Below are 24040 nucleotides of genomic sequence, written 5' to 3' on the forward strand. Positions count from 1 at the left end.
TCAAGGCCAAGAGTGAGGGATGGGGGCAGGTCCTCTCTCCCAGCAGAGCTTCCACCACTGGGTAGGGTGGGGCGGTGGACGAACACAGAGGGTCGCCCTCAAAATATGATTGGGGAGCGGGTTGGAGGGTCTGGGGTCCTGAGATGCCCGTGGCGAGTTAGAGCCTGAGGAGTTCTGAGGAGCTTTGTGTCCCCGGAGTGTGACAGCTGAGGGGACCCTGTGTGGCCCCAGGATGGGGGAGAAGGAACCGGGGGACCCACAGTCAGGCCAGCGCTTCCCTTCATTGACTCAACGCCTCACAAGTAACCTGAAACTAATAGGATTGGGCTGAGATCAAATGAGGAAATGTGTTTATTAAATATGCAGGCTCATTATTACTCAGCGCAACCTGCTCCCTGGCCGAGGGCCCCCACCTTTGCAGCTGCCTCCGGCCGAGTCCACCCTCTGAACAAGCCTGGGGGGCACCAACACTTGCAGGAGGATGGATGTTTGCTGCGTGTGTGTGTGTGTGTGTGTGTGTGTGTGTGTGTGTGTGTGGTGTTGTTTGCACCCATGCCTGGCTGCAGTTTGCAGCTGAAACATTTTATGTCTTTGAAAGGGTCTGGTCCCCTCCCCCTTCCACATTCTGGAAGGTCAGGGACTGTGTGACATTTGCTGAGAAGTCCCCCAGTTCCTAGCACGCAGGAGGCCCGGCAGAGGGGCTTCTCTGCTTGGAGCCATTGTGAAAGGCTCAGGCTTCCCTCTTCCCCAGAGAGTACCTTCTGGAATCTGGCCCTGCTGCAGGTTGCCCGCTGACCCTGCAGCCCTGCTGGCCCCCGGAGGCGCCAGGGCCTTTGGGGAGAAGGTGGCAGCTTCCTTCTGATTTGGCTCCAGCTGTCTGCACCCCCGCCAGTTGCCTCTGGCATCTGACATTTTTGTCATTCCTGCAAGGGCTTATCTGGGGAATCAGCACTTACCTCTCCCTGCCCCTCCCTGGTTGACTTGGCCAGACGGCTGATTCTCCCTTCTGAGAGGTCTCAACCTGCCCGGACACCCTCTATTTCTGGGGTCATGGGATCCTGGGCCTCTACAGGGTTTGCCAGGCTCTCTTTCTCTTTTGTCCCCTAGCTGACGATGACGATTAGCTCAGATCCTGAAAGTCTTCATGCAAGAGCTCTGAATACGTACCTTCCTGGAGAGGCAGCTGAACTGATGGGAGAGACCCCTATATCAGGGGCTTGGAGGGAGCCCAGTCCAACCCCGTCTAGCCTGCTTCTTGTCTCTCTGGGTGCTCTGCTCATCACTGGCTACCTTTTAATCTCAAGCTGCTTCCTGCCTCAGGGCCTTTGCACTGCCTTGATCAGTTTTTGCTTTTTCTTGGCCTAGCTAGTTCCTGCTCAAAGCTTAGAGATCCGCTTAAACATCACATCTTCAGGGAACCTTTTGCTGGCCCCCCTCCACAAGGTAAGGTAAGGCCCTTTTGTTAAGCCCTCAGAGCCTACTCTCATATTAGAAGTTCATGATAACTGTAAGTCAATCCTATAATTAATTGATTGATAATTAGTTAATAGTTGTCTATGCTATGACTGTAAATTCTCCGAGGGCAGGGATCTTGTTTGGTGCTGTATCTCTTGGTTCTTGCAGAGTGCCCGGATCACAGAGAGTATCCAGGAAAGGACTAACCACTTTGCAGGCTGTGTTAGCTTCCTACTGCTGCTGTAACAAATGGCCATAAACTTTGTGGCTTAAAACCGCACAAATTCATTATCTTACAGTTCTCAGGGTTAGAAGTCTGAAGTGGGTCTCCCTGGGATAAAAGGTATTCGCAGGATTGGTCCTTCTGGAGGGTCCAGGGAAGAATCCATTTCCTTGCTTTTTCCAGCTTCTAGAGGCTGCTGGCACTCCTTGACTTATAGCTCCTTCCTCCATCTTCAAAGAGCCTCCTCCAACCTCTCTCTCTGACTCTGATCCTCCTGCCTCCATTTTATAAGACCCTTGTGATTAGGTTGGGCCCACCTGGATAATAATCCAGGATCAGCTCCCCACCTCAAGATCCTTAGTTTAATCACACCTGCAAAGTCCTTTTTACCATGTAAGATAATGTATTCACAGGTTCCTGGGGTTAGGATGGGGCATTATTTTAGCCTACAGCACGAACGGAAATGAAAAGTGAAAGATTTGGGGCCTTGAAGAGTTGGATTGAGCTTAGATTTCAAACAGTATTAAGACTGAAAGTGGCTTTGAGCCTCAGAAACCTGTTAAGACTCAGCCTTGTGTAAAGAGTCATGATAAGGGCATGGCCTTCCCACTGAAATTTTTACAGAGGCTGTGAGGTAGGGATTTAACTTTTGTTTCTTTCCCCACAAACCTCCCCTCACACTTCTACTGAAAAATCCATCTATTCCCAATAATTTGAAATGCTGCTTTTATCACATACTAAACTTCCCTATGTACACAGCCCTTTTTCTGAACTCTTAATCTGATCTGGTGCCAAAACTATACTATTGTAATTACTATATCCTTATTCTATGTTTTGTTAGTTGATAGAGCAATTCCTCTTTGCTGTTCATCTTTATCAAAATATTCTTAGCATTTGTACACTTTTTCTTTTGGGTGAATTTTATTTTATTTTTACAATTTTATTTATTTATTTATTTTAGTAGTTTGATGTATTTTAATAGCAAACTTACAGGAAGAGCACAGAAGACAGACGTTAAAAACATGTACTTGCATATAGGACAACTCAGTTAGAAAAGTATAGTGAATGGATGGAATCTATTGTATGATAAAAATGCTGGGCTTCCCTGGTGGCGCAGTGGTTGGGAGTCCGCCTGCCGATGCAGGGGACGCGGGTTCGTGCCCCGGTCCAGGAGGATCCCACGTGCCGCGGAGCGGCTGGGCCCGTGAGCGATGGCCGCTGAGCCTGCGCGTCCGGAGCCTGTGCTCCGCAATGGGAGAGGCCACAACAGTGAGAGGCCCGCATACCGCAAAAAAAAAACAAAAAAACAAAAAAACAAAAATGCTACAAACACCATTTAGTTGCAGTCAATAAGAAATTTACTTGTTTTAAAAAAATCCAAAGACTGGCATTGTTCAGAAAAATTTGACAGGTTTATTTCTAATTGTTATAAAGTTGAACTGCTGAAACTTGTTCACTGAAACAGTTTGACCTGCGTTAATGCTTTATGTCCCCGCATTTACATTAAAAATTCACACACAAATGAAAATGGAAAAGCTGCCAATACCTGATTTCTGTCCCCTATTTCTTCACCTGCAATCATATTCTTAGGTACCTTTTGACCCCATGGGGGGGAAAATCTAACGTTCAGAACTACCAATAACAGGAAGAGAAATTTTTTTTCTTTTAAAGAATGAAATGTTTCCCATCATAGTCGATTCTTAAGCACCTTCTCCACGTACGCGGCGTGCTATAGCTGGATGTCTTTTGGCATAATTGTTACACGTTTGGCATGGATAGCACACAGGTTGGGGTCTTCCAAAAGGCCAACCAGCTAGGCCTCACTTGCCTCCTGCAAAGCACCAATAGCTGCACTCTGGAAGCGCAGATCTGTTCTGAAGTCCTGAGCAATTTCCCACACCAGGCGCTGAAAGGGAAGTTTGCAAATCAGAAGTTCAGTGGGCTTCTGATAACGTCTGATTTCGCGGAGCGCCCCGGTACCAGGCCCGTAACAATGAGTTTTCTTCACCCCTCCAGTAGAGGGCGCACTCTTGCGAGCGGCTTTTGTAGCCGGTCGCTTCCTCGGTGCCTTACCACTGGTCGCTTGGCGGGCAGTCGAGCCATGGTAAAGAGACCTCCTGACTTAACCCCACTTCTCCTTCCGCTGGAGCTCCGCGAGCTAGAGGCAGCGCTGGAGTTGGAGAGTAACAGCGGCGCGGCGGCAGCAGCGAACACAATTGAAAGATCTTGGGTGAATTTTAGAATCATCTTTTCTTGTTCTATAAAACATGCTGTTGGGATTTTGATCTAGGCTGTGTTGACTTAATGGATTAATAGAATTCAATGTTTATAATACTGTGTTTTTCAGTCTTTCTGCTCCATTTATCCAGAGCTTGTGAGATTTATTCTTAGGCGTTTTGTAGTTTTTATTGCTATCGTGAATGAGTTCTTTTTGTTCCCTGACACTTTTAAATGTTGATGTCTGGCAAATAGGAAAGCTGTTGATTTGGGGTACGTTGATTTTATGTCCTGCTACCATAAGGCATTTAAAAAGTATATTTTGATGGTTTTTCAGGTGGCTCTCTTGGGTTTTTGAGGTAGAGAATCCTATAGTCTTCCAGTGTGTGTGTGTGTGTGTGTGTATGCGTGTGTACGTTTGTGTGTATGCGTGTGTGTGTTGGTCACCGTGTAAGTCAACATCTTGGTTGACTTGGAAGAATGAGGCTTCATCTTTCTTACAAAGGATGTTGACGTAGAGGGCTCTGAGGAGAGAGAAAGGAAAGTGGGTTGTGGTTTGGTCTCCCCCAGAGTCATCTCCTCTGCTGCCTCTTCTCCTTGTTTACTCTGAAGAGAGGCAGACAATGTGTGGGTCCTGGACGAGGTTAGAAGATGATGGTATATTTGCCTCACTTCTTGGTTTATAGATAGGATATTTTTGGAGTCCGAGGACCCAGGATTCACACACCTTTCCCTCCCTCTCATCCCCCCTTTATTAAACAAATAGCCTAATAATAGACTGCGGTTTCCAGACTCCTTGTAGGGCCAGTCATTCCGATGAGGCTAAATTATTTCTGCCATTATCACGCATCTGCCCTCTCCTTCCCCATCAGTGACAACTTATTCTTCCTGAAAACAGCCCTGGTCCTAGACCATGAGCTGTCAGCTTCTGTTTGGTCTCTTTTTCTCTAACAAAGCCAGCATCTGTTTGAAGCGGGTGGGGAGGCAGATGCTGAGCTGGGAGTGGGGAGCATGTGAATTCCTCCCTCCCCCCACCCAGCTTGTCCTATGCCGGGAAATGCAGTTAAAATGAAAACCAAGGGCCATCTTGTTTAGCAGAGCCAAGAACATGAACCTATGTCCTTCTACACTGGTGCTCAGGTAGATGGTGTTCCCTGAAAACCACAGGTGGCCCAAAGCATTCCTAAGGCGAGAGAGCAGTGTTTCAGACTGGCATGACACTCTTTTATAGCCTGATGCCAGCCGTATTTTAGTCCATGCGTTAGCTGTCCAGTTGCTTCGTATGGACTGGGGCTGGCCGTGTGGGCCGACTCTGGTCCTCTGCACCCGTTGGTGGGGGAATCACAGGGACAGCTAAGACTGAGTCACAGCTGTGTCCCAGAGAATACAGCGGGCCAAAGTCATCAGTGCCTGGGATCTTGACACATCCTAGCAGGGAAGCTTCGGGGGGCCTGGGATTGTCTGCCTTGGTTATTGCCATATCACTGGAATCTGCCCATATGGAGCCAGAAATAGGTGATAAAGCCAAGTAGGTTCATGCTGGGTGGGCATCTGCCATCTGTGAGTAGGTAGGCAGGTCAGTTTATAAAGGTTCAGCCAAGTTGGGCTGCGGTGGGTGGTCCCAAAAGCACAGGCCTAATAGTACTCAGAACTTTGGAGTCAGGCAAATTGACATCAGAACCTTGGCCCCTCGTCTCGCTGTGGGCAAGTTCCTGTTACCTTGCATCAGTTTACACATCTGTGAAATGGGACTAATCCTAGCCAGTTCCTGTGGGAGCATTCAATGAGCTGTTTGAATCAGGGCTGTGTGTTCTACTTGGAATCTAGAGTGAACAGTGGCCCCTGGGGTGGGTTGTTCTGCCTTCTGGATGGCGGAGCACCTGGCCGTGTGGCTGCCACGGGCAGCTTTCCCCAGGTCCTGTCCTGGCTTGCTTTCTTCTTGTTTCATGTGCTTGTTCTGCAGCTGGACTTCGAGCCCCTTGGGGTCAGGAGCCCCATCCTAGATGGCTTTGTCTGCCCCAGCAGGTAACCCGGGGCTGAGCATGGAGCATGGGCTCAAACAATCCCTTATTGATTCAACCGCAGCCCAACTGGGACACCACAGTTGCTTTCTAGGCCAAGAAGTCCAAGTCACTCAGGATCCTGGAGTTGCATTCTAACCTGGAATGAACCAGGGAGTGAACAGGGGCTCGCTGGGCCATGACGCAGTGTGAGGGTCCAGGCATTGCACGAGCAAGGGGTTTGGAAGGAAAGTTCAATTCCCTGGCTGGCCGTTGGCAGGGAGGCGGGAGGGCTGGAAGTTGTCTGCCTGCTGGCCCGGGGCAGCTGCATGTGGGGACAGCTGTCTCAGCTTCGGACATAGGATCTGCCCCAAGATTAATAACAGAGCCTGGCCATGCCCGTGGGGAGCAGAGAGGGGCTTGGGTTACCGCGCACCAGGAAATTCGCCTGCCCCACTGACAGTGGGTGGGTAGCCGGCAGGATGGATGGGCTCTGGGGGCTGGGGGTGTCTGGGCAAGACAGCTCAGTGCGGGCCCAGCCAAATGCACCCCGATGGGATGCAAGCTGACCCTCCCAAGGGCCACTTTCTTTCCGTTGGACCCGAAACCGGCAGGAGCTGATCTCCAAGAATTATGTGAAGCGTTGGGAATGGAAACCAAATGTTGGTGTCAGGTAGAGAAAGCTGATGGAAGCTCTCGGCCCAGCAGGCCTGGGAGCAGCAGGGGTTGGGGCTCCGGTGGCCAGCACAGATGTTTAGGTGAAAGGGGGCCTGACATCTTCTTTCAAAAAAGGTTTATTTTCCCCCGATTATATTTATCATAGATCATTCGGAAAATATGGAAAAGTGGAAAGAAAGAAATAATTTATAATTCCATTTTTGTAGGTTTAAAAATTTTAATTCTTTTTATTGTGATAGAATACACACAACTTAAAATTTGCCACCTTAATCACTTTTACATGAACAGTTCACTAGCATTAAGTATATTCACATTGCTGTGCAACCATCGCCACTATCATCTCCAGACCCTTTTCATCTTGCAAAACAGAAACTGTGCAACCATTAGACACTAACCCCCCATTTCCTCCTCCCTGCCAGCCCCTGGCAACTGCCATTCTACTTTCTCTCTCTATGGTTTTGACTACTCTAGGTGCCTTGTATAAGTAGAATCATACAGTATTGGTCCTTTTGTGACTAGCATATTTCACTTAGCATAATGTCCTCAAGGCTCATCCATGCTCTAGCATGTGTCAAAATTTCCTCCATTTTTAAGGCCGAATAATATTCCATCGTATGGGTGGAGCACATTTTGTTTATCCATTCGTCTGTTGATAGACACTTGGGTTTCTTCCACCTTCTGGCTATTATAAATAATGCTGATAAGGACATGGGTGTACACATTTCTCTGAGTCTCTGCTTTCAATTCTTTTGGCTAGATACCTAGAAGTGGAATTGCTGGGTCATATGGTAGTTCTATTTTTAACATTTTTGAGGAACCATCACACTGTTTCCCATGGTGCCTGCACAATTTTATGTTCCCACTAACAGAGCAAATGGGTTCCGATTTCTCCACATCCTTACCAGCGCTTGTTATTTTGTAAATTTTTTTGGATAGTCGTCATCCTAGTGGGTGTAAAGCGGTGGTTTTGATTTGTATTTCTCCAGTGATTAGTGATGTTTAGCATCTTTTCACGTGCTTATTGGCCATTTGTTCATCATCTGTAGAGAAATGTCTATTTAAGTCCTTTGCCCAGTTTTGAATCAGGTTTTTTTTGTTGAATTGTCAGCGTTCTTTATATATTCTGGATATTAACCCCTCATCAGATATGTGATTTGCAAATATTTTCTCCCATTGTGTGGGTTGCCTTTTCACTCTGTTGACTGTGTTCTTTGATGCATAAAAGTTTTAAATGTTGATGTAGTCCAATTTATCTATATTTTCTTTCGTTGCTTGTGCTTTTCATGTCATATCCAAGAAATCATTGCCAAATCCAGTGTCGAGAAGCTTTGGCCCTACATTTTCTTTTCTATTTTGCCCTAGGCGTTTTGCTCTTTTAGGACTTACATTTAAGTCTTTGATCCATTTTGAGTAAATTTTTGTAAATGATGTAAGGTAAGGGTTCAATGTCATTCTATTACAACATCATTCTATTACGACGTCATTCTATTACGTGTGTATAATTTTCCCAACACATTTTGTTGAAAAGACTGTCCTTTCCCAATAATTCCATTTTTGAGAGCCATATTTCCTTTGGTATTTGCTGTGTGCTTGCATATATATATATATATATATATATATATATATATATGTTTATGTATAATTTTGCACAGTTGAGATCACACAGGATTTGTTAAGGAGGAAAGTCAATATATTTAGTCTTGGGTCCTGCCTTTTTTTTTTTTTTTTTTTTTTGTGGTATGCGGGCCTCTCACTGTTGTGGCCTCTCCCGTTGCGGAGCACAGGCTCCGGACGCGCAGGCTTAGCAGCCATGGCTCATGGGCCCAGCCGCTCCGTGGCATGTGGGATCTTCCTGGACTGGGGCACGAACCCGTGCCCTGCATCGGCAGGCGGACTGTCAACCACTGCGCCACCAGGGAAGCCCGGGTCCTGCCTTTTAACACATTCGCCTGGAAGCCTCAATGAAGTGGTCTTCAGTCATTATGTAGGTATTCCAGATGCCCAGGGTTTAGCAGGGACTGTTAAACGGTTGCTGAGTGTGCAGAAATGGTTCGGAGAAGGTTACTGTCTTCAAAGTCCAATAGAGGAGACTAAATGAACAATTATCACAGGACGTCTGGAGTCACAAAAGTCTGGACAAAGGGATACAAGGAAACAGAGGCAGGAGCAATGTGGTACCCAGGACAGCTGGGGAGGCTTCCCAAAAGGGGTGACATTTGAGGTGCCTCTGGAGGAAGAAGAGGCAGAGATGGGGAAGACGGAGGACAAGGAGTGAGCAAAGGCCCAGCAAGAGGGTGGGAGGGGGCCTGGCATGGTGTGGCCCTGGGTTCTGGGAACGAGAGACAGAAGCAAGGATGGAGGTGAGCATGGTTCACCCTGGGGGCCATGAGGAGCCTCTGGAGTTCTGGAAGGATTGGAGTGGAGTGATGTGGGCCACCAGATATGACGCCCATCAGAGCCTTGCAGCCATATAGAGTCAGGGGCTCATGTTATGTCACCAGTCTGCAGAGAGATGAGTACAGCTTGGCAAATGGTAAAATGGCAAATGGTAAAACCTTCCGGAGAATATCTCACCAGTCACAATTCACCACCACCCTCTTTCAAGGCCTGTGGAGGCTGAGGCATAATGTAGCGCAGGGGAGGTGATCTTGCCTGGGGGGTTTGTTTCTGAGGACAGTATAATTTGATGGCCAAGGGTCTGACTCGTAGTTTGAGTCCTGCCTCTACCACCTGCCAGCTGTGTGACCTAGGAGAAACCATTTCTTCTCCACAAGCCTCGATTTCCTCATCTGTAAAGTGGGGACAGCCATCATATCTACCCCAAAAGTGAAGGAGAAGATTTATAATAGACTTTATCACATTAGGAATTATTATTATTTTTTAAATTAATTAATTGATTTCATTTGTGGCTGTGTTGGGTCTTTGTTGCTGCGCGTGGGGTTTCTCTAGTTGCGGCGAGTGAGGGCTACTCTTCATTGCGGTGCGCGGGCTTCTCATTGCGGTGGCTTCTCTTGTTGCAGAGTAAGCGCTCTAGGCACGTAGCCTCAGTAGTTGTGGCACACGGGCTCAGTAGTTGTGGCGCATGGGCTTAGTTGTTCTGTGGCATGTGGGATCTTCCCGAACCAGGGCTCGAACCCGTGACCCCTGCATTGGCAGGTGGATTCTTAACCACTGTGCCACCAGGGAAGTCCCGGAGGAGAAGATTAAACAAGAAAAGTCTTCAAAACACTTGGTATTATCCATCTTGGATCATGTGTTTTAACTTCTAATTTCATTTGTAAACTTTTATGAAAGTTGCATATGTACATAGTTTCGAGAAGCAAATAGTTCTACAAGGCTTAAAATGAAAAACAACAGCCCTCCCTCATCCACTTCCTTTCTCATGTTCTCCAGAGACAACCACCCCGACTCTTTTAACTTTTCATATTTTTAGTATGTGCACCCACATCTCTAAGATACGTAGTTACATTGCTACAGCTTGATTTTTCTGTTTCGGGCATTAGGTATCAGTTTTCCACTATGAAAGGTGAGAGTGGAGCATCTTCCACACGCTGCCCTCCCCTTCACACACATTTCCTGTGCCCCCATTTTCCCAAGACACTTTATGTCACAATTCTAGTTAGCATAATACTCAGGTCTTACATTTTATGCCAAGTGATAGCTGAGCCATGCAGTGTGCTACGATGGCTTTTCCTGAACACATTTTTGACCCTTCTTGTTTTTGTTCACTTAGCTTTTCTGTGTTTTTATTAATTCATCTCCAAACTCTCTCCCAGTTGTGCAGATTTCCTCCTGACACTTCATGAGCTATTCCATTACTTTCATCTTCTTCCGGCAATTGCTCCTTGAACCTCTGATCTGCTGCGATCTGGGCAGGTAGAAACCTACAATTTTGGGATTGCTCTTCACCAACAGCCTGGGAATTTCCTTTGCCCCCAAGCTTCCTCCCTGTATTGGGCACCCTCTTTCCTACAGTTCATATCCACTCTTTTGGGTTTGCTGCCTCATTGTGATGGAACACATCCTCCAGTAGCTTTCTGAGAAAAGGTGGCATGTTTACGAGGCTTAAGGTTAGGTGTTCTACCCAAGAGCCAAGGCTGAGACATTTATATATTTCTCCTGCCTGCCTTGTCCACGGGGCTTTACACCAGGGTTTCCCACTGACTTCCCATCATCCTCAGGTTAGACTGCCAGGGATCCATAAACCCAGCAATGTGAGCTTATTCCTCTGGATTCATACATTTTATTAGTTTCTGGCCTCTTACAAATTCCTTTCCTTTCTCTCCAACTTAGCCATGCACTCAGTAATATGTGTTTTTGATATTTTAACCAGCATCATTAGTTGTGCTGAACCAGGAAGGATTTTGCGCACAAGATAAGGGCCTTGGGTGGGGGAGGGGAAGAGGGACCATCTGGGGAAGATAAGAACTAGAGCCTTTCTTCAAAGGCCACAAAGAAAATTGCCTGTAGGGAATTCACACTCAGACACTCCAGGTGGGCCTATGAGTACCAGGAACTATGGAGCTGACTGAGGCAGAGTCAACTTTGCATGGTCCAGGGGCTCATATGGGTCAGACACCCCCTGGGAGCAAAGACCCAAACTTCAGCCCAGTCACAGGTGCAAACAACCGGGGACAAAAGCAAGGGACAAAAAAGTGAACACACAAGTGAACGCCTGACCCACCATCTTCCGGGAAACTGAGGCCCTGGCCTCACCTCTCCTCAGGGGCAGGTCTGTAATTCCGAGTTGTCCTGGAGCAAAGTCCTCTTCTGTGCTTTGTTCCCACCAGACCAGCTTTCCAGAAGCCACTTTAAAGAAGCCACAGAGGCCACCAGCTTTAGGGGTCTTGCTTTTTCCTTTGAAGTGGGAGTGGGCGGAGAAGGAGTTTTCCAGAAAATTCCTTGAGGCAGCCTCAATGTAAATATCTGGTGAGGTCTTAGGAATTGGGAACTGCTTCTCTGGGGCCGGGAAGCTGAGGGCCCGCTGCAGAGGGCTTGGGTAGAGGGGTGGGAAAGGGCCTGGCCAGCTGGGGCCTCCCACACACCCCCAGAGCTCCGCTCCCCTCTCTCCTCCCCTGTGGCTCCAGGATTCCCTCCGAAGAGCATCCCCCCTCTGTAGGTCTCCTCTTTGGCCTGTGCCCTTTGCCCCCACCCTGCCTCTCCAGCCTGACCTGCTAACCAAAGCCTTCTGTGCGAGGTCAGCGCTGCCTGGCGGATGCCTGGGGGATGGGGAAGCAGAAGGGAAGGGGGATGGGGAGAGCCCCAGCCTTCAGAGCCGGAGCAGATGGCGAAGAAAAGAAGCTTGTTTTCCTCGCCGGGGGTCTGGTTCCAGTACAAGAGGGCAGTTTCTACAGTCTCGGGAGTTTGCTTGCACACAAGCACACGTGGGAATGTGTGAGTGGGGGGGGTGGGTCACCCCCTTTTTGCTGGAAGTGCTGGGGCCTGCTGGGGATTCTGGTTGTTGTTTACCTTCCTGAAGGCCTGACTCTGTCTGGGCTGTGAATTCATCCCGGGCAGGGGCCGTGACCCACCCCCCTAGTTCCTGTGTACCCTGGGTGTGTGTCGGCACAGATCTGGTTGAGTGACAGCTGGTCCCAGGAGACTTCAGGCGGAAAAGAGCGTCTTCGTCTTCTCCAAGGCTCTCTCGGGGAGGGAGCCATCTCTGCATTTGGACCCAGGTCTAGAGGACTTAGAGCTTAGAGACAGCGTCTGTCCTGCTCACTGAAGTCCCTGGAACACCCTCGATGCCTGATTATAATGGCAAACACTTCATTCGTGCTTATTCTGTGCCAGGCCGTCTTCTTCCTGTGTTACGTATATTGACTCATTCCTCACAATGACCCCACAGGTTAGGTGCTGGTATTATCCCCATTTTCTAGGTAGGGAAACTGAGGCCCAGGGATGGAGAAGTCACTCTGGGCTTCACAGCAGAGCTGGGATGTGGGAGGTGGGTGCCGAGGCGGGAGAGTTCTCCAGATTGGTGGAAACACAGGAGCAGAGGCGCCCCGAGGGCAGCGGGTCTGGCCCTTTTGAGCCATCCGCACCCACCCCTGCGTCCTGTCTGTAGGCACCTTCCAACAGTTCCTTTCTTTTTGTATCAGTTGTTTTGTACTGCACGCCTTCTGTATTAACTAGGGACCGAGTTTCCCAAAACCAGGCTTATGGTCACATCTGGGAACCCCGGAAAGGTGGCAAAGGTCTGTGACCCAGTTCCCACTTGTCTGAACTGAACCTCCCTCCACAGGCCTGTGTGGCCACCGCTCGGCTGTGTGGCCTGGGGCCAACTCTGTGTAGGAGGTGGAATAAAAGCCCCCAAAGATGTCCACATTCTACTCCCCAGAGCCTGTGAATATGTTACCTTACGTGATAAAAGCGACTTTGCAGATGTGACTAAAGGAAAGCTGTTGAGGTGGAAGATGTTCCTAGATTCCAGGTGAGCACAAGCTAATCACACCGCCCTTCTAAGAGGGAGGCAGGAGGGCAGATGTGACGACGGAATTAAGAGGTCAGAGTGATGTGAGGAAGGGGCCTTGAGCCAAGAACTGCAGGCAGCTTCCAGAAGCTGGAAAAGACTCGGGACAGATTCTCCCCTAGAGCCTCCAGAGGGAACCAGCCCCATCGACGTCAGCCCTGCCGACACCTTGACTCCAGCTCAGGGAGACTGATTTAGGACTTCTGGCCTCCAGAGCTGTAAGATAATAAATGTATATCATTTTACATTGCTAAGTTGATGGTAATTTGTTACAGCGGCCCTAGCACACCAACACGCCATGTCCCCACTCTGAACCACAGTCTCTTCATCTGGAGAATGCTCACAGCACCCACGTCCTGACTCCAAGGCTCTGGGGGTCAGAAAGCAGGAGACCTTCCATTCTTCCGGGCTGTTGCTGGAACTTACTGTCACCTAAAGCAGGTTTCTGCCCATCAGCGGATGAATGGATAAAGAACACGTGGTATTGACGTGCAGTGGAATATTATTCAGCCTTTAAACAGAAGGAAATCCCGCCATTTGTGACAACACGGATGGAACTGGGAGACAGAATACTAAATGAAATAGGCTAGGTGCAGATGGACGAATACTGCATGAGGCCACTTATAGGAGGGACCTAAACTAGTCAAATTTATAGAAGCAGAGAGTGGAATGGTGGGAGGAGGGGCAATGGGGAGGTACTAGTCAAAGGCTACAAAGATGAGTAAGTTCTAGAAATGCTGTGTAGTTAACAATGCTGTAGTGTGTGTTTAAAAATTTGCCAAGAGGGTAGATCTTGCGTTAAGTGTTCTTACCGCAGAATAATAGTAATAATAATCAGGATGATAAGTAGGGCAGGAGGAAACTCTTGGAGGCAATGGATATGTTTGTGGCATAGATTGTAGTGATCGTTTCCCTAGCGTACCCTTACCTCTGAATTCATCAAGTTGTATCCATTAAATATGTACAGCTTTCTGTATGTCAATCATACCTCAATAAAATGGTTTAGAAGAAGAAAACAAGCGGGTTTCCAGGCCTCACTGTTGTGAGGTCTCTTCTGGAGGGGAGAGACCCCTACCCAGAGGAGTTCTAACCAAAAGCTCGGCAACCCCACCACAGGCCTGATTAAAAGAAACCTTTCTAGCAGGAAAACTGCACGTCATTAGTTTTCAGCTTTTTCTTGTGTGAACGACCGTTGGGAGGCCTGGTTCACAGCATCCTGCAGCTTGGGATGCATTTAATTTTCTATCTTGATCCCATGGCAAAACCCACAGATAGGAGTGCATTAGCCGGCCTGGTCCTGGCGGCCGCGCTCCTGGGATGGATGAGCTGCAGATGTAAGGGCCCTCCTGAGCTGCCCTGTGGGAATCACCTGTCTGCGGGCGTTCCTAGAGGGACAATGGCACTGCAGAAACAAACCAAGAACTTGAAAGTGCGTCTCTCTGCCAGATGCCAGGGGAAAGGGGCAGTTCTTCTCCGGTGATTTTGTGTCTTTCTTGTGGCCAGCCCTGTGGTGCCTGGAGGACTTGGGCAAAGCCGCCAGATGAGAGGCGAAAGGTGAGGGGAAGGTGAGCTGCCCGAACAGGGGAACATCTGCCTTCAGTCACAGCGGAGAACAAAGTGGGGCTGAGGAATTACATTGGACCACGCTTCTCTGGAGGCTGCAGCCTTCTGGTGGGGTCTCAGCCCTGGGGTCGTGCACACAGGGGCTCTGGAGAAAACCTTCTGGAACTTAGCTGTGTTCACGTCCTGCCCTTGCTTACAATCTGTTCTGAGGGCTCCCCCCGGCCTCGGGCCAAGGCTGGAACCCCGAGGCCACTCCAGCCACATACAGCTTCTCTGGCAATTCTAGCGCTTTCAAGCTTTTGCAAATGACCATCCTCTTCATGAAAGTTCCTCAGGCCCGTCTCGGAGTCAGGCTGATGCTGGATGCTGGGGTCCTTCCCCTCCGCCCAGGATCGTGTGCATCCTGGGAGGGACCTGGGAGGCCTGGACCAGTGGCAGCAGGAGTGAGAGGGTGACGTAGCAGCCCAGTGGGTGCTGAGGAGACAGCATAAAGCCCTGGTGCAGGCGAGGGGGCCGAGATGCTGGGGAATGGTGCCGTTTGCTGAACGAAGGGCCGAGGTGTGGGGAAGGGAAGTGGGTTTGGTGTGATGCTGGGTTTGCATCTGAGCCTGGGGAGGGTGCAGTGCCCGGACGTCCTGGAGAAGATGACGGGGGGCCTTCCCCATAGAGGTCTGGAGTGGACGAGATCCCTCCAGGCGGGCATAGAGGGAGAAGGGGGAGGGTTCATGGGATCTGCGGGACCCCGACATCTAGATGAGGCTCAGAGAGGGCGGAGGAGGGGAGAAGTTGACAGGGTTCAGAGAGTCAGGAGGGGAGATTTGGGAGACAGGGACTGAGGCGCAGGCGTGTGGACTCCTCTTTTGAGAACTGCGACCCCGAAGAAGAGGAGGAGAGAGAAGGACGAACCCTGGGCATGGGGACCCGGATCTGGTGCGAGAGCCTGGAACATGCAGGTCACTGGAGTAAGATCCAGTGGAGAATGGACATGAAAGCATGGAATATATAGGAGTTGGGAGGTGGGGGGACACCTGGCATGGCCTCTTGATCCCAGGTGAGCTGAGAGGCGGAGAGGCCACCTGCTTCCAGGTGAGTGGGAGGGGGAAGACTCAGCCCTGGTAAGCCTGGAGGACGCTGGGGAAGAAGCCAAGGCAGTGTGCGCCTGTGGGCTCAGCGTTCTCAGTGGATTGGGAGGTGAGCGGCCTGCAGGTGGGGGGAAAGGAGAGGAGGGGAGGGGAGGACAGCAGAGCATCTTGGTGGGGGACCAGGAAAGACTGAGCTGCCACCGGCATGGAGGGCCCTGGGGGGACCAGGCAGGACGTGGCTCTGGGGGATCAGAGTCCCTGGGCAGTGGGGCAGGTCCGGGGTGGTTTGACCTTACCATCCCTCCCCGGCAGAGCCAGGCATCTCCTCCTTAGGGCTCCCCCAGCATCCCAGGTCCTGGCCTGTTCTCATCACCTGCCTCCTACTTCTGTGGTCCTTCGCATCGTCTGTGTCCTTCCCCCAGATCGCAGATCTCCTTCCTGCTCTGTCAGCCTGTGACCACGTCAGGGGCTGGTGCCTAGAAAGGGCTTAATAAAAGTTAATAGACGGGGACTTCCCTGGTGGCGCAGTGGTTAGGAATCCGCCTGCCAATGCAGGGGACACGTGTTCGAGCCCTGGTCCGGGAAGGTCCCACATGCCACGGAGCAAATAAGCCCGTGTGCCACAACTACTGAGCCTGCGCTCTAGAGCCCGCGAGCCACAACGACTGAGCCTGGGTGCCACAACTACTGAAGCCTGCACGCCTAGAGCCCGTGCTCTGCCACAAGAGAAGCCACCACGGTGAGAATCCCATGCACCGCAACAAATAGTAGCCCCCGCTCGCCGCAACCAGAGAAAACCCACGTGCAGCAATGAAGACCCAACGCAGCCAAAAATAAATAAATAAATTTATATTAAAAAAAAAAGTTAATGGACCAAATGGCTCACCCTCAGGAGCTCAGAGTGTCTTTGCTCTGGAAGCCGCAGTTAGACGGGGTGAGTGGACAGTCGTTCACTTCTGTGCCTGACATGCCCCACACGGTGGCTCTGCTTTGCTGGAAATGCTCTCCGAGCCCCTAGCTGGGGGATGATTTTGGAGACCCAGGTGTTTAAAGAACTACCTGCCTGGAAAGGATGTAGGGCTAAGGCTTTCCCTGACACCGCCAGTCCTGTGGGTGGTAGAAGCCTGGCCCGGGCCGGCTGGAGGACGTGGTACCTTGCTCGGCCAGTCCAGTTTCCCAACTGTTCTGGCTTCTGGGCGAGAGGCAGTGTTGCTCGGGTCCTTCTGCCGAGGTGGGGGTGATGGCCTCTGTAATAGTCCCCCAGCTCTGATGCTGCCTTGTGAGTTCCATCTGCTGCTGAGGAGGAGGCAGAGGCCCAGAGAGGGATGGGGCCTGTACAAAGTCACACAGCAATTCCTGCAGCTGGACCCCCCAATCCAGAGCTCTGGAAGCTCTTGTGAGGAAGACCCCTGGAACCCACTGGCTGATCTCAGATGGAAAGGGCAGGATCCGCTGTTGTCTACCCATGTTTCCCGGCTACCTGCTGGAGGGGTTAATGGGCCATCCATGAGTAGTGCTGATAGCAAGATACCTCTAAAAGGTAGGAAACAAAGGCAGATTTGAGAAATGGTGATCCCAAAGAAAAGGCAAACTTCACAAACAGCAGGATGTAATTCGGAACACTGCACTCATTCTCCTGGATTTTGCCCTTTGCAGGGGAATTGAGGCATTCCGTAGAGACTCCGACAGCTGTGGGTTTCTGGGGTGTCATGGGCCACCCAGCTGGGCCTGGTGTTTAGAGCCGGAACCCCTTTCCTTTGGAAGGGATGCAGGTCCAGAAGGTGTTCTGCTCACAGGAGACTCGCTTGGTCGTAATTGTGTGTGATCCTCGGCGGGTATCAAATACCAAATTCCACAGTCAGTCCCTTTCAGCCGTCACATTCCTCAGATTCTTATCAGTTTTTTTTTCCTCAAGTGAACACTGGGAACCACTCTCCCCGCTGATTGCAGAAGGAGGGGAGAAAATTAAAAACAGGAGTCCTGGCTTTCGTCCCCGACTCTGCCACCAGCTTGCCATCCACCTTGGGTCCTTCCCTTCTTTTCTCACCTGTAAAGAGAAGGGGTTGGGACAAGATGATCTTTGCAAAATCTCTTGTGGTACAAAGCTTTCGTAATCCTCCATCCAAGTCCATAGCAAGATGCCGTCTGGAAAATACACCTAAACAACATTCCGACTGCTTCACCAAGCAGGAGAATTTTCCAGCACATCTGCAGTGGTGGGAGCTTAGCAGTGGCGGCCTTTCCATGTGTCCCCTCCCTCACGGGGCACCGTTCCTTCCCCTGAATGTTGCAGCAGAGATTCTCAGAGATGGGCATTCTGAGTTCCAAGGGGCTGGGCCCTCAGGGGAATGTTCCAGTAGTTTGCATCTCCCTGCCCAGCAGTCTGCTGTATGGCCTTTGGCCGTACCTGTTGGCATCAGTAACCATGACTGTCACTACCACTGATTTTCCTTTACAAGTCACAAACTGCTTACACATTCGTTTATTTTCATGGATCCCAGGCTGTGTGCTATTATTCCCATTTTAGAGAGGAGGCCCCAGAGGCTCGGGTGCCATGAAGCCCGTTCAGCTAGGCAGAGCAGAACCAGGACTGGAGCCCGGCTCTCCTGACCCACCCACATCCTGGGCATTTTCCACATCCCATAGTGTGTGGGGTCACGCAGCTAGTCAGGGGCCTTGCATGAGGCAGGGGCTCCATGGACATTTGTGCAAATCGGCGAGTGATGCCCCCTTGGCCCCGCCATGCAGGGCCAGCGTCTTGGTTGGCATTCAACAGTAGGAGTCTTGAGGCACGTGCTATGCTGATGTTTATGGAAGCGAAACATTTGTATCCCAAGGATCCTAAAACTCCAAACCAAGGAGGTGGTCAAGCCAGAGCAGTCTGACGCTCACAGACCCGGATAGAGTCTCTGAAACTGTCCATCATCTAGTGGAGAAAGAAAATGCAGATACTATTGGGTAAAGAGCAAAGTCTTCCTTTGTCCCAGAAAAGATAGAGCTAGTTCAGGATCATGATTATATTTCCATTATTAAGTACAATCAACGGAAGTGCTCAGTAAACGTCACTTATCCCCGCAATGAGTCCGCAAGGTGCCGCGCATCTGTTCTGGACCTGCCAATGGTCCTCGTGTCCACTGGGGCACCAGGATGCGTTTGGTCGGTGAGTGACCTCTGCGGAAAGCGGAGCTTTCTTGTGTCCAAGATCAGGACAGGATCTAGCAGCGTCTTTCTCAAAGACACAGTCCTTCGTGGTCTTTCTTAAGTGCACCGTCTCTCAAAACCACCTGCTGACTCAGATTCTGTGAGGACGGGCCCCAGGAATATGCATGTGTAATAGGTTTCCGGGCGATGCTGAGTAAGGAAGGTGACCCTATCCACTTGAAGGAAGTTGGAAGCTAAAGCAGGAGTAAGAGTAACGTTTACTGAGCGCTTACGATGTGCCAGGTTCAGGGGTTCTCGTGAAAAGTGCTGGTCATGGGACCACTAAAGTGCTTGGCCAGAGGGCATCTCAGTGCGTGGTCCTCGTAAACGTGGGCAGGAACTCTGACCCCATGCAACGCGTTTGGCCCCATCTTCTCACAACTTGTGGCAGAATGCTCAAAACCACATGGTCTGTTCGGCCAAATCATATACTCCCTTAGCTGCCCTCCTCTGAATGGGTAATTCAACCCCTAAGTAGCTGATGTTCTGTGCAAGGCTCTTTCCAGCCTCCTCTCAGTGGGAGGAGGCCTCAGGAATTCTCAGCTGTGGAAGGTGCTAGAGGATGAATGCAGACAATAATTAAGTGGGAGGAAGCCCAGAGGCTGCCTGTGTCACAGCCGTGCTCCCTGGGGCTTGCCGGCTCTCCAGCCCGCCCCCACCCCCTACGCAAATCTGCATTCGCCCTCCAAGCCTCCGTGCACGCGGGACCCTGGAGTCTGTGCCATCGCCCTCCTTTTTTACAGAAACGTTTGGTCAGTTGCCGCGGGGCTTTCGGATCAACATCTTTACCTCTAAAAGTCAGTGACCTTAAATGTCCTTAAATTCCTCCCCAGTGTTGCCTTGAAACGGACCGTTCCAGTAAAAACGCCTGTGAGGAGATGCAGGCAAATTGACCCGCTTATCCAAACACTCCTACTGGTTTTTGTGCCCTGAAAACCCATCAGGCCTTAGTGTAACGTACACTCAGCTATCCTTACATAAACAAAACCCTAACTCCGGACAGTGGTTTCGGTGGATGAGAGATGAGAGACGGAGAGCAGCGTCAGCCGTACAGACACTTACTTTGTTGGGAGACAGCGCGTAGTGGTCCGTGGGTTGGCCCCGTTTGGATCCAGGTGGTAAAGCCCATTTCAGGGGGCTTCCGCCGGGCCTCGGCTGGTCCCTTCATGGTCTGTGCCCGTTTATCCCAAATGGGCTCAGCCTCTGCCCTCCCCCCTGCCACCAGAGGGTCCTCCTGGAACCCCACTGACCGGGTTCCCCTCTCATTTAAAAATCTTCCGAGTCTTCCGGTGGCCTGGGTTCGATCCCTAGTCGGGGAACTAAGATCCCGCGAGCCGCACAGCGCAGCCAAAAAACCCCCAAAATCTTCCATGCCTTACCTCCTCTTTTCCAATAGGGTGAGTCTCCATGCTCTTTGAGGATCAATTGTGTATCTTCACCCTCCATCCGCCAAGTGGGTGTCCTGCCTCTGCTCACCGTTCCCCTCCCAGGACGGGGCGCCCACTACAAACGTGCGGGCAGCTCATTGCACCCATGGCCCACCCTCCGGAAGCAGTACCTCCCCAGCCTGAGTGGAAGTCTGCCTTCTGGTGGGTGTCGTGTTCTGACCCGACTCCAGGCCCTCTGAGGCCCCACGAGCAAGTGTTGTCTAGCTCCCCTGCACTTATCTTGGCGGAGGGGAGAGCTGGCCTCCCAGAGCTGCCTCCCGCCACCACGGCCGTCAGCTTATTTCTGCTCAGTATATCTGAACGCTCCATCGTCGACAGGCCTCCACTGCTGGAGAGGGCAGATGTGGACCCGAGGGGTGTGGGGCCGTCCCCTCCACGTCACCAAACCTTGGGCTTCTGACCTGTCCTCCTCCCATGGACACTCACTGCTCTGCAGGCCAACCTTCCCCTCCTCCCAACCCTGGTGTCCCCTGCTCAGAGGACAGCGGTCGCAGCCCTCTCCTCCCAGTGCACTGGCTCTCAGTTTGTTCCTTTTCCCGTTGGGGCTCACGGCAGACACCAGGTGGGGTCTCCAGGAAGCAGATTCTGAGATGCGGTCCAAGAGGGAGGACGTGTATTGGGGGCGCCTCTTAAGATTGATGCCCGTGGAAGGGAGGGGCAGAAGCAGGAGTTAGAAGGAGAAGGTGAGCTTTGATGTGGACCCAGTGACAACTACCATTGACCTCCAGGGGGCCCTGCACCTACAATGGCCCTTCGAGTTGTCCTGAGGTCCATATGACTGAGCCTTTCATCTTGTGCAGGGACCAGACACTGGACAGGGCCCCAGGAAGAGCCGGCCCTTGGGCAAGGTGGTTCTGGGCAGCTGAGGTCTAAAGACCCTTCACTGAGGGGGATCTGGGTGGCACAGCCCAGGGTCCACCATATGTGGGCCAGTGCAGAGGGGAGCGGGGATGTTCCCGACGTTATTCTGCTCTCAAGACGGCCTGAGAGTGCCTTTGCTTTCCGCATGCTGCACAGACCTCTGACTCACGCCTCTGACTCACAGTGAACTTATTGTTGGCGAGAACCACTGCGCCCCATCTGGGGCCTGTCCGCTGGGTTTTGGGGCTGCAGTGCAGGACTCCACATTTGCCTGGTCATGTTTCATCTTGTTAGACTTGGCTCCTTGCTCTGGGCTGGGGAGATCTAGCTTGGATCCTGACCCCCTCCCAAGACCCAGGCCCTGCTTCTCCCAGCTCCTGGGCTTCCGCGGTTTCTCTCAGCAGCCCCGCTGCCTTCGTCATGGTCTGTGGCACGGCCCTCTCCCGGCAGCACGGCCCCAGGTGGACAGACCACCGTATGCCGAGACCCACGCACTCAGGGTGAGCTCTAAGTCAATTCGGCAGGGTAGTCAGGGGGCTAAGGGCTGGGCTCGAATCTGGGTTGTCTGTTGACTTGTTGGGTGGCCTTGGATGTGCCTCGGTTTCCTTACCTGGAAAACTGGCAGAACAGCAGTTCTGACCACCCAGGATTGTGTGAGGCTGAATGGAGGTCTGATTTAGGTAAACGCAGGGACGAGGGGGTAGGGGACGGGACCGGCTTGGAGCCCACCCTGTGAGCCCTGCTGTGGCCTGAACTGCCCTCAACAGTTGTCCCAATGGTTTCACGCATGAGGTGGGGGCCGTCCCCTCTGCTTGCTGTTTTGCATGTGAGGTGGTCCCCTGAGGCACACGGCTCATAAGGGCCTGCCACGGGATGCTGTATTTGCTGTCTAACTCTGCTGTCCTCACTGGCAAGGTGGATACAGCTTGGGGTTTGGAATTAGAAGGCTGATCTTCAAGACCTAAGATAAAAGGTATAAACTTCCAGCTACAAGATAAACGAATCTCAGGGATAAAATGTACAGTATGGGGAATATAGTCAATGATAGCGTAAAAACTTTGTATGGTGACGGATGGTAACTAGACTTATCGTGGTGATCATTTTGTGAGGTATAGAAATACCGAACCACTGTGTTGTACACCTGGAACTAACACAGTGTTGTAGGTCAGTTATACTTCAATTACTTCAAATACTTCAAAAAAAAAGAAAAGAACCTAAACTGACCACTTATCACTGTGTGACCTTGAGTCTCCCCTGCAGTCTGGGGTTCCTTCTTTGTAGAATTCCTACCTGAGACTTGTTGAGAAGATTAAACAAGGTCACGTATGTGTGTGAGTTGACTAGGGCAGCCATAACAAGGTACCACACAGGGGGCAGCTGAAACAACAGAAGTTAATTTCCTTAAAGTTCTGGAGGCTGGAAGTCCAAGATCAAGGTGCTGACAAGGGTGCTTTCTCCTGAGGCCTCTCAGATGGCCACCTTCTGCCTGTGTTGTTCACATTCGCATCCAAACTTCCTCTTTTTTTTTTGCAGTACGCAGGCCTCTCACTGCCGTGGCCTCTCCTGTTGCGGAGCACAGGCTCCGGACGCGCAGGCTCAGCGGCCATGGCTCACGAGACCAGCCGCTCCGTGGTATGTGGGATCTTCCCGGACTGGGGCACGAACCCGTGTCCCCTGCATCGGCAGGCGGACTCTCAACCACTGCGCCACCAGGGAAGCCCCAAAACTTCCTCTTCTTATGACACCAGTCCTATTGGATTAGAACCCACCCTAAGGCCCTCACTTTAATGTAATTATCTCTTTAAAGACCCTATCTCCAAATACAGTCAGATTTTGAGGTAATTGGGGTTAGGGCTTCAGTGTATGGATTTGTGTGTGAGGGGGACACAATTCAGCCTATAACAGTATGTGAAACTGCTTTGCCAACCGTAAAACAGGTCTTGGGGGGGCTTCCCTGGTGGCGCAGTGGTTTAGAGTCCGTCTGCCGATGCAGGGGACACGGGTTCGTGCCCCGGTCTGGGAGGATCCCACGTGCCGCGGAGCGGCTGGGCCCGTGAGCCATGGCCGTTGAGCCTGCGCGTCCGGAGCCTGTGCTCCGCAACGGGAGGTGCCACGGCAGTGAGAGGCTCGCGTACCGCAAAAAAAAAAAAAAAAAAAAGGTCTTGGGGTACTGGGCCTGACTCTGCCCACAGAAGAGGGTCTCTGTATGGTAAGGATCCTGGCAGGCCGATTCTGCTTGCACCAGAGTTGTTCTTCCTGTCGCTGGAAGGGGCTGGGAGCTGGCTCCTCTGCCTGCATCTCTCGGGGAACCAGCCCAGGCCCTGTGGGCTCTTGGTCGTGGGTGTGGCCTCAGCGTCATCTGAATTGCCTGTCCACTTGGCCATGGCCTTTAGGTTGCAAACCTCATTTCTCACAGAGTTTCTTGAGCCAAGCTGGCAGGCAACCCCCCTGGAATTGGCCTCTGTAGGGGTCAGGCAGGTGTGGTCAGGTAATAGAACAGTGAGGGCCAGGTGGAGAGGGGCCTGACACAGGACACCCCCAACCTTGAGGTGGGTGGCTGCAGCCACAGGAGCAAACCCCACGGTGCCGAGCCCGAGAAGCAGTTTTTGGTAAGAGAGTGAGTGAATGTGGATGGGAAAAGGTCCCTCTGGGATGCGGGGCTTGGGGTCAGATGAGCACCCCTTTATGGGGCCTGCTGTCTTCCGGAGCCTGTGGTCATCAGGTGTGATGAGGGTTAAGATAGAGGCATGCAAGGGGCCCTGTGGAGCAGGGGGTCAGGGAGGGCTTCCAGGAGGGGACAGAGCCTGAATGGAGATGGGTAGGGTAAGAGTTGGCTGAGT

At 51.3% G+C, this 24040-nt stretch overlaps 1 protein-coding gene and 1 pseudogene across 2 annotated transcripts in view; one reads left to right on the top strand and one right to left on the bottom strand.

The window, feature by feature from the left end:
- Nucleotides 1-24040, top strand: part of COL26A1 (collagen type XXVI alpha 1 chain) — a 173272-nt gene that overhangs the window by 13062 nt on the left and 136170 nt on the right. The window lies entirely within an intron of this gene.
- On the bottom strand, nucleotides 3379-23584 carry LOC136134567 (histone H3.3A-like; annotated as a pseudogene).

The sequence above is a fragment of the Phocoena phocoena genome, chromosome 15 (assembly GCF_963924675.1).
Source record: "Phocoena phocoena chromosome 15, mPhoPho1.1, whole genome shotgun sequence".
Classification (NCBI taxonomy): Eukaryota; Metazoa; Chordata; class Mammalia; order Artiodactyla; family Phocoenidae; genus Phocoena; species Phocoena phocoena.